The 14,778-nt window shown below is 43.9% G+C and overlaps 1 long non-coding RNA gene across 2 annotated transcripts in view; it reads left to right on the forward strand.

Moving 5' to 3' along the window:
* Positions 1-1,763: 1,763 nt before the first annotated feature.
* LOC130290365 (uncharacterized) overlaps positions 1,764-14,778 on the forward strand; it is a 38,569-nt gene continuing 25,554 nt past the window's right edge. The window contains exons 1-2 of one of the 2 annotated variants that reach the window (XR_008847584.1): positions 1,764-1,842; positions 2,567-2,679. This is a non-coding gene — a long non-coding RNA (uncharacterized LOC130290365). Of the gene's footprint in view, positions 1,843-1,866; positions 2,680-14,778 lie in introns of those variants that run through there. The other variant, XR_008847583.1, reaches the window with a different exon arrangement.

The following is a 14,778-nucleotide window of genomic DNA, read 5'->3' on the forward strand; positions in this document are numbered from 1 at the left end:
ATTAAAAATTCTTTACCCTTCCAGTACTTAGCTGTATGCTACAGAGGAAATTCTTTTATTTTTTTTTTTTTTGTCTTTTCCACTGTGCTCTCTGCTGACACCTGATGCCCGTATCGGGAACTGTCCAGAGCAGGAGAAAATCCCCATAGCAAACCTATGCTGCTCTGGACAGTTCCTGACACGGACAGAGGTGTCAGCAGAGACCACTGTGGACAAGATAAAAAAGAAAAGAATTTCCTCTGTAGTATACAGCTGCCAATAAGTACTAAAAGGATTAAGATTTTTAAATAGAAGTCATTTACAAATCTGTTTAACTTTCTAGCACCAGTTAATTAAAAAAAAAAGTATTCCGCCGGAGTACCCCTTGAATCCACACTCACTGTCCCCTTGCATATTCCCTGGATTTGCCTTTTTTTTTATTTATTTTTTTAAGGACGTTCACCTCTCGCTAACAAAACATACTAGAAAAATTTCTCCATGACCTTCGAGAAAGAGTCGTTACCGCCAGATTCTTGGAAAAGGGCACCATGTCCTCGGCTCCACAATATTGGGCAGTATACTATATAAATAACCGCTCAGGATGTGGACACTAGCCGCTACCATGCTGAATAATATAGAGACGTGAACTGAAAATAGTGCAGGTCAGGAGCAGACGTAGCCCCATTACGTCAATGAGACTTATGAAGCGGCCGGGCCGGTCACAGTGTGCCGCATATCTTAGGGATCTCGATCGGTCGAAGTCCTAGCAGGAGTTCAGTGCACTCTTGGGGCCGCTGAGATATCTCCGAGCTGGAGCTTAAAATAGTCGGATATTTCTGTTTTAGAGGTGACGGGCTATTTTTAAGTACAAACTTTCTGTATTGCCGTAAACAATTTGATATACCGCTACTATACTGAGTTCATGAGAGCTCTGCATAGACCAGTGTTTTCCAACCAGTGTGCCTCCAGCTGTTGCAAAACTACAACTTCCAGCATGCCCGGACAGCCGAAGGCTGTCCGGGCATGCTGGGAGTTGTAGTTTTGCCACAGCTGGAGGCACCCTGGTCGGAAAACACTGGTATAGACATACAGTAACATCCATGCAGATACTTCAATGAGGACCCTGTTTGTTACAATTTGGACCCCTTAAAGGGTACCTCTCATCAAATAAACTTTTGATATATTTTAGATTAATGAATGTTGAATAACTTTCCAATAGCATGTTAATGAAAAATATGCTTCTTTCTATTGTATTATTCCTGATCAGTCCTGTCAGCAAGCATTTCTGACTCATGTTGGAGTCCTAAACACTCAGAGCTGCCAGCCTGCTTTGTGCACAGCCAAACAGGCTGTGAACAAAGCAGGCTGGCAGCTCTGAGTGTTCCCCTTTGTGAACAAAGCAGACTGGCAGCTAGTAGTGTTTAGGACTCCAGCATGAGTCTGAAATGCTTGCTGCCAGGACTGGTAGGGAGACCCCTAGTGGTCATTTCTTCAAAGTGGAAAATTAAATAGAAAGAAGCATATTTTTTAATAACATGCAATAACATGCAAGTTATTCTGCATACATTAATCTATAATATATCAAAAGTTTTTTTTTTGATGAGAGGTACCCTTTAAGAACACAATGGGGAAGATTTATCAAAACCTGTCCAGAGGAAAAGTTGACCAGTTGCCCATAGCAACCAATCAGATCGCCTCTTTCATTTTGAAATAGGCCTCAGAAAAATGAAAGCAGTGATCTGATTGGTTGCTATGGGCAACTGGTCAGCTTTTTCTCAGCACAGGTTTTGATGAATCTCCCCCTAATGATTTTATCATCTCCACATTTCACAAGTCATTTCTTATATTCTACTATTTCATATGGTATAACAGTATTATTATTTATTACTTTATTTCTTTTATTGATTTAAAAGAAAACAAAATGAAATTTCCTAAGAAACCTAATAGGAGCACAAAGATGGCAGCCTGTTGCCATGGAAACCTGTTGAGATGATCACATCCCATGATCACATTACAGGGGGGGCACTGATGGGGTGCTGCAGTTACTATTGAGGTTACACTGCTGGAATCAGGGTTATAACCCAGTCATTATAACAGCCGTCTCCAAACTGTGGACCTCCGGATGTTTCTGGACTACAACTCCCAGCATGCCCAGACAGCTGGCAGATTTACCGTGGACCAATTTAAGTCAGTGGTATCAAAATCCGCCACGTTAGTTAAGTGTGAACCTACCCTTACTATGTATCAGGGTTGTCCATAAAAAAAAACTCCACAATGTATATTATTTGCTTGTGTTGTTACAACAGAGAGTCCTGTGTCTGCAAGACAAGCAATACATGTGTATGGAGAAGGGAGGGGGTGCTCCGCCCACCAGTTCCTAGAGAAGGGCAAATTACAGATGGAGCCTGCAGAGCAGATATGTGATCATGCCCTATAGAAGTTATATAATGGCCAGAAATAGGAATATAGCTGATAAACTTCATCTCACTTTAGTATTAATAAGGCCCCATTCACACTGCATTTTGGATTTCCGCCCTAAAATAAGCAGCTTTTCTTTCTATAGTATGATTGATTTTTTTTTTTTCAGAAGCACCGGCCGTCACCAGTTTGTATACCCCCGCGTCTATTCCATCTCGCTCCCCTGCATATGTACCTGACTGTATGAATTTAAAATAAAGAAGCCCCTGATCTACGTACCCGGTGAGTGCTCTGCATTTCTTCTATGTGTTTCTTATATATATGTTTTTTTTGTTGTTTTTATTTTATTAAATTTTTTTAATTAAATTTTTTTGCAGTAAACCCTATAGTCACGCTTGTTGCAGCCAAAAAAAAAAAAACTAGCTGAAGAACAAGGTAGTTTGGGAAGTGTAGTGATGGGTGACCTCAATGTGGGAGTTATAGTGTTGGTGAATATAAGAAGCTCTGTAATATATCTTAAAATGTTTAATTCTCCTTCTTCGAAAAGAGTGTTTATTTTTGTCCTGTGTCTGCAAGACAAGCAACACATGTGTATGGAGAAGAGAGGGGGTGCTCCGGACACCAGTTCGTAGAGAAGGTAAAATTACAGATGGAGCCTGCAGAGCAGATATCTGATCATGCCCTTTAGAAGTTATATAATGGCCAGAAATAGGAACATAGCAGATAAACTTCAGCTCACTTTAGTATTAGTTATAACACGGCAGTGTGACGGCCATCAGGGGAGCTGGGATGAATAGCGGGAGAAAAAATACTGCTTATGCCATCTTTTTCTCCCACTGTTCCTGTCAAAAAACAACAGTGCCCGACAGACCCCATGGTAGTAAATGGGAGCCGTAGCGAGAACGTCCGTTAAAGGCACAAGAAAAAACTACTTTAACGGACATTCTTGACGGTGCGCAACGGCAGCGTGAAAGGGGCCTAAGGCCGGTATACCCGGCTGAAACGCGTCACTTTTGTCCTGTTTTATCGCTGTGGTGTTCTCAATAAAAGAAGTTCTTATTGCACTGTAACCTGCGCTGGACCTTCTACTATATTTCTAATGGCCAGAAATAGTGCTGTCCATCATGCACAGGGTGTATCCTGAAAAGTCATCCCAAATGACAGGTACGCTTTAACAAACAAATAATACAGTAAAACAATAAAACATGGAACACACAGCTGGGTATAGCGCTTTATTACATAAGGTTGCATACATTGCAGGTTATTGTTATAAGGAGACTAACACATTTCTGTCACTTTAAACTACACTTTTAATAAATTTAAGCTCATTTAAAAGAATGAAATATTTAGCTGTCTATAGTCGTCGTGCTACAGCTGCTTATCTTGGCCCAGGCAGCACAACAGATCTCTAATTCTTTCTATACTTATTAGAGAGGTTATCCCAGCATAATAACATCAGCTATCAGTGATTGATAGGGTCTGACAGCTAGGACCCCCACCAATCACAAGAAGGGGGGTCCGTCATCCTCCAAGTAAATGAAGAAGCAGCACGCATGCTCGGCTTTCTTTGACAGTCACTCATGGGACCAGGGAATCCTCCTGTGATCAGTGGGTGTCCTAACAGTCTGACTCCCATTGATCAGATTCCTATCCAAGTTATAATCTGGGGACAGTCCCTTTAAAGCTTAATATGACCATTACCTTTATACAGGAGTAGCTGATCACTGAGACATAGAGAAAAGTATATCTTCTGATGGTCTTTAGCAGTATGAAGGAAATTCTGAGACTATTTAGGGAAACACTACTCATAGAGGGTCAGTCTTTATAGGAAACTATACAGAACTGTGCGTTTCATGCTCAGTCCTAGCACAAAACAGGTGGCTCCGTAATTCTATAAATATTGAAAAAAATGTACCTTCTTTCTGCACAGAACAACAAGGTGAGTGCATTCACACCAGTTCTGTGAATATATGGTACAGATGATGCTGCACATTAAGCATTGTACTTTCTTTTTTTTTTCTAAATCTACTTTTTGATGGTTGTTTCTCTTTGGGGCACTGTCAGAATGAAAAACTTTTTATGTGTTGTACATGTTGGCAAAACATTAAAGGAAAACTCCCAGTACTGGCTGGTAGTGCGGGGGAACGCTGATCAGTTTGATGCTTACCGTGCCTGAATCCTCCGCGCCGTTCAGCCGTAATCTTCAATTTTCGGTATATGCTAATGAGGTGCTAACTGGCACTCTGACGTCAGCGTTTCTGGCCGCAGCGCCACCCAGCTCATCAATATTCCTCCTCTCTCTTTTCATTACAGAGCGGGGAGAAGAGGAAGAGGCGGAGGGAGGGGAAGAATATTGATGAGCTGGGCGGTGGTGCGGCCAGAATTGCTGACGTCAGAGTGCCAGTTAGCAACTCATTAGCATATACCGAAAATTGAAGATTACGGCCGAACGGCGCGGCGGATCCGGGCACGGTAAGCATCAAACTGATCAGCGTCCCCCACACTACCAGCCAGTACCGCTGGTTAGTGTGAGGGGAGCAAGCTGACAGTTTTCCTTTAAAGAAATACTGCAGTCTTAGACACTTATCCCCTATCCTCACCATAGAGGATGTGTCTGATCGCGAGGGGTCCGACCACCGGGACCCCTCCCCCGCAATCTCCCGTACAGGGACCCAGGATTGCCGCAGCTCTGCGCTGCACGAATGCTGCTTCTCCACCTCTCCCAAAGAAATACATGGAGGGGGCGTGTGGGCTGTGGCGTCATTCTGCGGCCAACATGCCTCCTGCATGGGAAAGCCAAGGCAGAGCTCGGACCCCCCCCCACGATTAGACACTTATCCCCTATCCGCAGGATAATTGTCTATGGCTAGAAATCTCCTTTAACCTTTCTAATAAACTTCATTAAAAAAAATGATAGAAATCACGGCTTATAAAAAAGACCACTAGGGGTCCCTATACCATCCAGAACCTAATCCTGTCCGGCTGCAGCATCATCTTTGTCTCCACTGAAGCACAGGCTCCAGTAAGTGAGGGCGGGACTAGCTTACTGAAAACAGAGAGGAGAGAGTTGCAGAGCAGCCTGCAGTGATTGGATTAAGAGACCCAGGACAGTAGACTCGGGGAGGAAGTGAATGCAGGATCCGTGCTTGCCTGGACATGCCCCTTCCTGAGCAGTGGAGACCAGAATGAGTGAGCAGCAGAACAGAGGGATTTGTGAGCCAAATACAGAAGCTAGACACATTAAAAAAACATGTAAAGCATCTGCACGGCCTAGTGAGTAACTTATAGATGAGTTATTTTTTCTTTTTTGTAATATGACAAGTTCTACCTTTGTCCACAACCTGCCACAAGCATTAAAAGGTGAGCTATCCAATTTGGCATAAGGGAGTGTTTTCCAAACGGTTTGTCTCCAGCTGTTGCAAAACTACAACCCCAGTATGCCCGGACAGCCTTTGGCTGTCCGGGCATGCTGGGGGTTGTAGTTTTGTAACAGCTGGAGACACACTGTTTGGAAAACACTGACATAAGGGAATGTAATGATACAAAAGTGATTTACATCTGCCTATTCAAGCATCTTTGTACCTAAATAGGTGAATTTACCCCTATATATCCCTTATGTTAAGCACGGGTAGTAGTTGCCAGCTGAAACTTCATACCATGCAATGGATTCACTTATTAGCAGTCAAATTATGTTATGTATATTATACCGACCATTATTGTAATTCTGGCTATTAAAATTCTTATTGCTAAATTAACTAAAAAGAAAAAAACACTTATATGTTGACATTAAGTCGATATATTTAATGTTACTTTGCAGGCATTAGTTATTAATATAGGAGATGCCAACTCAGGACAATGACACCATAGTGCCACCTAGTGGGCAGATTACAACTTATAGTCTGCACTATAATCAGACAGTGGAACTTTGAATAAGGGCATCTGAAAAATACTCAAAAAGGGTGAAAGTGAACCTGTCGTTAACAATTTTTTTAAATTTAATGTAGATAATACCATTATATTTATATTTGTTATTTACATTGGTTAAAATGTGTATACTTTTGTCACTACAGCTATTGACAGTGTGTCTCTGCGAGGAGTTCAAATACAGGAAGTGAGGGTGGACAAGCAGGGCTCTGTACACTGAGGACAAGCAGGGCTCTGTACACTGGGGACAAGCAGGGCTCTGTACACTGGGGACAAGCAGGGCTCTGTGCACTGGGGACAAGCAGGGCTCTGTGCACTGGGGACAAGCAGGGCTCTGTGCACTGGGGACAAGCAGGGCTCTGTGCACTGGGGACAAGCAGGGCTCTGTGCACTGGGGACAAGCAGGGCTCTGTGCACTGGGGACAAGCAGGGCTCTGTGCACTGGGGACAAGCAGGGATCTGTGCACTGGGGACAAGCAGGGATCTGTGCACTGAGGACAAGCAGGGCTCTGTACACTGAGGACAAGCAGGGATCTGTACACTGAGGACAAGCAGGGCTCTGTGCACCGGGGACAAGCAGGGCTCTGTGCACCGGGGACAAGCAGGACTCTGTGCACCGGGGACAAGCAGGGCTCTGTGCACCGGGGACAAGCAGGGCTCTGTGCATCGGGCACAAAAATGGCTCTGTGGGTCACGTGTGCTGACACACATGTCCAACCACTGGGACGCCCACTGATCACAAGAATGGGGGTCCCGTTTTCCCTCTGGTTGAATTGAGTGGTGATAAGCCATGTGAACTGCCACACATGTCCAACCTCTTGAGATCACCACCAATCACGAGAAATAGGGTCCTGTTTCCCCCTGTTGAATGAAGCGATGGTAGGACATGCGTACTACTGTACTTGTCTTACTGCTAGGATGACCACTGATCACAAGAATGGGGATCCCATTTTTCCCCTGGTTGAACTGAGTGATGGTAAGCCATGTGCACTTCCACACATGTCCAACCTCCGAGACTCTCACCGATCACGAGAGCTAAGGTCCTGTTTCCCCACTGATTAAATGGAGTGACAGCTGGATATATGTGATGCCACACATGTCCAACAGCTGAAAGCCCTACCAATCACAAGAATGGGGTCCTGTTTTCTCCCTGGTTGAATAGAGTGGTGGTTCGGACATGCACGTTGCCCAAAGAAGACACTCAAGGGCAACCTCTAATCATGACAATGGGGGTCCCATTTCTGCGCTGGTTGAATAGAGTGGTGGTAGGACAGATGTGCTGCCACTCTATTTAACTAGGCTGGACCTTTGGTGGGTGGAGGTCCCAGCGGTTGGACCCCCACCAATCAGGAATGAGTGTCTTTTGTGGGCAAACCCCTTTTAGTTATATACACTTTGTGGGAAAGTTGGGAGACATTCATAGTGGCGGTCAGTACATCTTCACAAGACTAGTGGAGAGGAGGTGATCTAGTACCCACCCTGTACTTACTTCAGAGTTCACCAGTAGGTAGGTCTGTACGTAAATCTTATATTATGACAGTAATAGTATTTCTCGTGAAAATAAAACTCAATCATTGTATAAAGAAGGCTTCAAAGTGTAAAATGCTCCAAATATACCGAAATGTTCTCTAACATGTAGGTAACATTTACTTCATTCATGTCTGGTTAGGAAACTATGAATTGATTTATTGTGAGGAAATATGAACAACATGACTGATTGATTCATGGAAGTGTCTGAGTCCGTAACACAAAAATAAGTGGTATGCAGGGGAGTACACCTGAAATATTAAACCCCCCAAAAGTACGACCACCAGCAGCGACTAGTTTTCTGAAATTGTTATTATTCTTTTTATTCTATTATAATTCGTATGTTTTTTGCTCTGTTCCATGTCTATGTCCTGAAAACACAATGGACAAAATGTATCAAATCTGGCAGTAGAAAAGTGGAGCCGTAGCCTACCGGAAACAATCACCTTTCAGTTTTTGGGTACCCTTTTTGCACCCTCTCTGTCGTTCTCTCCTTTAATATCTATAGTGATTGCCAACTGTCCCTCACTTCAGAGGCTAAGTGATCAGCGGAAATGGGCCCCCAGAGCTGTTGGGCCCCGTCGAAGCTGCTTTGTTTGCGATAACACACTTGTTGGTAGGACTCGAAAAGTCTGAAATATTAAAGTACAACATGTCCCTTATACTCCTTCAAATTTAAAGTGACTTCTTCCTCCCTCACTGTATCTATCCTCATGATGATCAGCAGTAAAAGGACATGAATACTGTACTGTATACACAAAGATCAGCCAAAACACTGAAAAGTGAAGGGGATAGCATTGTTTATCTGTTGGCAGTGGCATCTGTCAAGAAGCGGGATATATCAGGCAGCAAGCAAACAGTTCCTTAAAGGGGTACTCTGCCCCTAGACACCTTATCCCCTATCCAAAGGATAGGGGATAAGATGTCTGATCGGGGGGGTCCAGCTGCTGGAGACCCCCGCAATCTCGGCTGTGGAACCCCAGACATCCGGTGCACGGAGCGAACTTTGCTCCGTGCTGGATGACTGTTGAAGCGGGGAGGAGGCTTGTGACGTCACGCCCCACTCGTGACGGCTGTCATGTCCCCTTCCATAGATTTCCATTGAGGGGGCATGGCCATGATATCACGAGTCTCTGGCGCTGCTCCTGATGCTCTAAAGGAATGCCGGGTGCACCAGGGAGATTGTGGCAGTCCCCCACGCAGGACCCCCATGATCAGACAGAGTACCCCTTTAAGTTGGGGTGCCAGTAGTAGGAAAAACAATGCAATGAACCAGCAACATGGTCCTGAGTGCCCGAGGCTCTATAATAAGGAGTGAAGGCTAGCCAGTCTGCTCTGATCCCACAGAAAAGCTCCTGTAGCACAAAATGCTGAAATAGTTAACCCCTTAAGGACCAAGGACGTACCGGTACGTCCTTGGTCCTGCTCTTCCGATATAACGCGGGGTTACACAGTAACCCCGCGTCATATCATGGCGGGCCCGGCGTCATAGTGAAGCCGGGACCCGCCTCTAATAGCGCGCGGCGCCGCGGCTCAAAGCTGAGCCGCGCGGCTAAAAGTTAAAGTGAAAGTTCCCGGCTAGCTCAGTCGGGCTGTTCGGGATAGCCGCGGCTAATCGCGGCATCCCGAACAGCTGACAGGACAGCGGGAGGGCCCCTTCCTGCCTCCTCGCTGTCCGATCGCCGAATGACTGCAGGCATGAGCAGTCATCCGGCAGAATCGTTGATCACTGGTTTCTTATGAGAAACCAGTGATCAACATAGAAGATCAGTGTGTGCAGTGTTACAGGTCCCTATGGGACCTATAACACTGCAAAAAAAAAGTGAAAAAAAAAAGTGAATAAAGATCATTTAACTCCTCCCCTATTAAAAGTTTGAATCACCCCCCTTTTCCAATAAAAAAAAAAACACAGTGTAAATAAAAATAAAAATAAACATATGTGGTATCACCGCGTGCGGAAATGTCCGAATTATAAAAATATATCATTAATTAAACCGCTCGGTCAATGGCGTGCGCGCAAAAAAATTCCAAAGTCCAAAATAGTGCATTTTTTGTCACTTTTTATATCATTTAAAAATGAATAAAAAGTGATCAATAAGTCCTATCAATGCAAATATGGTAGCGTTAAAAACTTCAGATCACGGCGCAAAAAATGAGCCCTCATACCGCCCCATACACGGAAAAATAAAAAAGTTATAGGGGTCAGAAGATGACAATTTTAAACGTATTAATTTTCCTGCATGTAGTTATGATTTTTTCCAGAAGTCCGACAAAATCAAACCTATATAAGTAGGGTATCATTTTAATCGTATGGACCTACAGAATAAATATCAGGTGTCATTTTTACCGAAAAATATACTACGTAGAAACGGAAGCCCCCAAAAGTTACAAAACAGCGTTTTTTTTTCAATTTTGTCGCACAATGATTTTTTTTCCCGCTTCACCATAGATTTTTGGGCAAAATGACTGACGTCATTACAAAGTAGAATTGGTGGCGCAAAAAATAAGCCATCATATGGATTTTTAGGTGTAAATTTGAAAGAGTTATGATTTTTTAAAGGCAAGGAGCAAAAAACGAAAATGCAAAAACGGAAAAACCTCCGGTCCTTAAGGGGTTAAAGGAGTAGTGTAGTGAAACATAACTTACCCTCTATCCAAAGAATAGGGCATAAGTTATAGATCGTGGAGGGTCCGACCGCTGGAACCCCCCTGCGGTCTCTGAACGGGGCCCCTGCAGTCTGCCGGAAGCGGTCGTTCTGACCCCCGTATGAAAACACAGCCGACGCCCCCTCCGTGTATCTCTGTGGGATACATGGAGGGGTGTGTCAGCCGCTGCTCTGTGTGGGGGTCAGCACGCCCCCTCCCAGCAGACTGCTGGGGCCCCGTTCAGGAGATCATGGGGGGTCTGAGTGCTGCAATAGGGGATAAGATATGTCTCACTACAGAACTCCTTAAAGGGGGACCCCGCGATTTCCGGGCCGGCAACAGTGGCATTAGGAACACGGAAGCTTGGAGCTTCCATGTTTGGGATGTCACGCCACGCCCCCTCCATTCATTTCTATGGGAGGGGGCGTGACACAGTGCACGGATGACCAGGGTGCCATGCCGGAGATTGCGGGGGTCCCGTTGTCCTTCGGATAGGGGATAAGATGTTTTTCGCCGGAGTTCCCCTTTAAACACGGGGTGTGGCTGAAAAGAGTCAGAACCTGCTAGGCATCACAGATTTCTCTGACCGAAAAAGGCCGATGCTGGCACTAGGATGTGCTATCAGAAGAATTGGGAGTATGATAATTGGGAGCTGATAAAAAAAATTACTGCCATATTTCTTTAAGAAAGACTGTGAGTCCTAACTCCTTTTTGATTAACAAAGTTTCATTGGTAGAAGAGCTGTCCATCACGGAGTGTGGCAGGAAGGAGCAGGACTTCTACATCAGATCATAGAAAACGATATATCCCCAAGCTCAGCATCTTCTCCTCTTCCCTTTAATGTGATATACTAATGGTCCCATTAATGTGGTATATGACCAGAAAAACACAAGTGAGTCACAAACCATGTAAAAACAACTGCCTGATATAGTTTTCATGCTAGTATATGTTGTACTTATATATTATATTATACTGTAAACTTTAGCAAAAGACTTTTAATCTAGCATCACGCAATTGAAATATAACCTGGAAGCATAAAAGTAGATGAGGATTGTAAATACTGAGGACATGTGATAGCGGCATACACTCTATCCTCCATTTATAAGTTAAATGGGCACTGTCACTTTATATAAACTTTTGACATCTTGTAGAGACTATTCGGACCCTGACCAATTGCTAGAGCAAGCCACGAGACACACTTAAAATTAAGTCTATGCAGTGGCGTTGCTATGGTGGGGTGTTGGACCGCATCGGGGGACACCTCCTGGTGGGGTGACACCCTGACTCTGGTGCGTGCATCCTATCCCTAACAGGGTGGTTGGAAAACACTGGTCTATGGTTTTGTCTTGGTCAGTTGGCCTATTCTCTTCTCTCGTCACGCCCCCTCCCATAGACTGGCATTGAGAGGACGTGGCTGTGACATCACAATGGGGTGCGGCCATGGCATCACAAGCCTCCAGCACTGCACCCGACGCTCTAAACGAAAGCTGGGTGCAGCAGGGAGATCGCGGGGGTCCCCAGCTGCGGGACCCCCACGATCAGGCATCTTATCCCCTATCTTTTGGAAAGATCTAGGGGCGGAGTTCCCCTTTAATGCCATACTACAGGTATCTATAATCTGTACTTGACTGGAGTGTTATAACACATAGATCTTGAAGGTTCTCCATGCTGTCATCCTTCAGTTCACAACTCCCTCAATGTATGTAAAGTGTGGGATCGGATGAGAGTTGGTACCATGTTAGCCATAGAAATATAGGATATAAGTGGAGTAGTGATGATACCATTATTGGCTTACTGAGAAGATATAGACTGCAAGCTTTCAAGACCTCTTAGGTCCCCTCATTGTTACTTTTTTGGGACCCTGAAGAAGCTCCTGTCCTCTACATAGACAGTGATTACAGCTCCCAGCAGATCTTTCTTACTTTTATATGTAAAGATTTGCTTTATCTGTATTAGTTATCTACTTATTTTTCTTTAATCCTCACTTTTTCCTATTTTTTGGATGACATTTTGGGGCTTCAGAACCAATTACCAGGTTTCCATAGAGTTATGGTCTCAACATACAATGGTCGTCCCAGAACCAATTAATGTTGTAACTTGAGGGACCACTGTACTCTTTACCAGTTAGCTGCTCCTTTGGACACCAGGTGAGGGCGGCTCCATTATTTTTTTTAGGACACTGTGTACTGTACGGGACCCTAGAGAAGCTCCTGTCCTCTACATAGACAGTGATTACAGCCCCCAGCAGATCTTTCTTTATTTTATATATAAGGACTTGCTTTATCTGTATTAGTTATCTACTTTGGATGACATTTCGGGGGTTTCAGAACCAATTACCAGTTATGGTTTTAACATACAATGGCCGTCCTGAAACCAATTCCTATTGTACTACTGCAGTAGGCACATTTATTTAGAAGTTCAGGAGGACCAAGGCACCACTCCTTGAAGCAGGTTACATTCTTGAGAAATCAGACTAGAAGAACCTCGGAGATGTCTTTATTACTAGACTAGCAAGTAAATAATGGGAAGACTAAGGCTGGATTCATACATAGTATTTTAGTCAGGAATGGGACCCAAAACACAGAGAAAGCCACATGTCTTTCACTTGTAGTTTTCTTTCTTTTGGTTCCACCTTTAGTTTTGGCTACAAATGCTGACCAGAATATTATGTGTGAATTCAGCTTAAGGTCCACATTGCCTGGAAGTGTGGCCAGAATGTACATAATGCTCTGGTCTCCCGCTATTTTTCTGCAACCCCAACTATATACATATATATATATATATATATATATATATATATATATATATATATATACACAGTACAGACTAAAAGTTTGGACACACCTTCTCATTCAAAGAGTTTTCTTTATTTTCATGACTATGAAAATTGTAGATTCACACTGAAGGCATCAAAACTATGAATTAACACATGTGGAATTATAGACATAACAAAAAAGTGTGAAACAACTGAAAATATGTCATAGTCTAGGTGGAAAGTGTCCCCAAGTGCAGTCACAAAAACCATCAAGAGCTACAAAGAAACTGGCTCACATGCGGACCACCCCAGGAAAGGAAGACCAAGAGTCACCTCTGCTGCGGAGGATAAGTTCATCCGAGTCACCAGCAATCTCAGAAATCGCAGGTTAACAGCAGCTCAGATTAGAGAGCAGGTCAATGCCACAGAGTTCTAGAGCAGACACATGTCTAGAACAACTGTTAAGAGGAGACTGTGTGAATCAGGCCTTCATGGTAGAATATCTGCTAGGAAACCACTGCTAAGGACAGGCAACAAGCAGAAGAGACTTGTTTGGGCTAAAGAACACAAGGAATGGACATTAGACCAGTGGAAATCTGTGCTTTGGTCTGATGAGTCCAAATTTGAGATCTTTGGTTCCAACCACCGTGTCTTTGTGCCACGCAGAAAAGGTGAACGGATGGACTCTACATGCCTGGTTCCCACCGTGAAGCATGGAGGAGGAGGTGTGCTGGTGTGGGTGTGCTTTGCTGGTGACACTGTTGGGGATTTATTCAAAATTGAAGGCATACTGAACCAGCATGGCTACCACAGCATCTTGCAGCGGCTGCTATTCCATCCGGTTTTCGTTTAGTTGGACCATCATTTATTTTTCAACAGGACAATGACCCCAAACACATATCCAGGCTGTGTAAGGGCTATATGACCAAGAAGGAGAGTGATGGGGTGCTGCACCAGATGACCTGGCCTCCACAGTCACCGGACCTGAGCCCAATGAAGGCAAAAGTGCCAACAAGTGCTAAGCATCTTAGGGAATTCCTTCAAGACTGTGGGAAGACCATTTCAGGTGACTACCTCTTGAAGCTCATCAAGAGAATGCCAAGAGTGTGCAAAGCAGTAATCAAACAAAAGGTGGCTACTCTGAAGAACCTAGAATATGAGATATTTTCAGTTGTTTCACACTTTTTTGTTATGTCTATAATTCCACATGTGTTAATTCATAGTTTTGATGCCTTCAGTGTGAATCTACAATTTTCATAGTCATGAAGATAAAGAAAACTCTTTGAATGAGAAGGTGGGTCCAAACTTTTGGTCTGTACTGTATGTGTATATATATATATATATATATATATATATATATATTATAAATATTTTTATTTTTTTATGGCCACACTGGAATACTCCTTTAAAGGTGTACTCCGCTGCTCAGCGTTTGGAACAAACTGTTTCGAACGCTGGAGCCTGCCCCGTGAGCTTGTGACGTAATAGCTCCGCCCCCTCATGACGTCACACCCAGCTCCCTCAATGCA

The sequence above is a fragment of the Hyla sarda genome, chromosome 9, assembly GCF_029499605.1.
Source record: "Hyla sarda isolate aHylSar1 chromosome 9, aHylSar1.hap1, whole genome shotgun sequence".
Lineage (NCBI taxonomy): Eukaryota > Metazoa > Chordata > Amphibia > Anura > Hylidae > Hyla > Hyla sarda.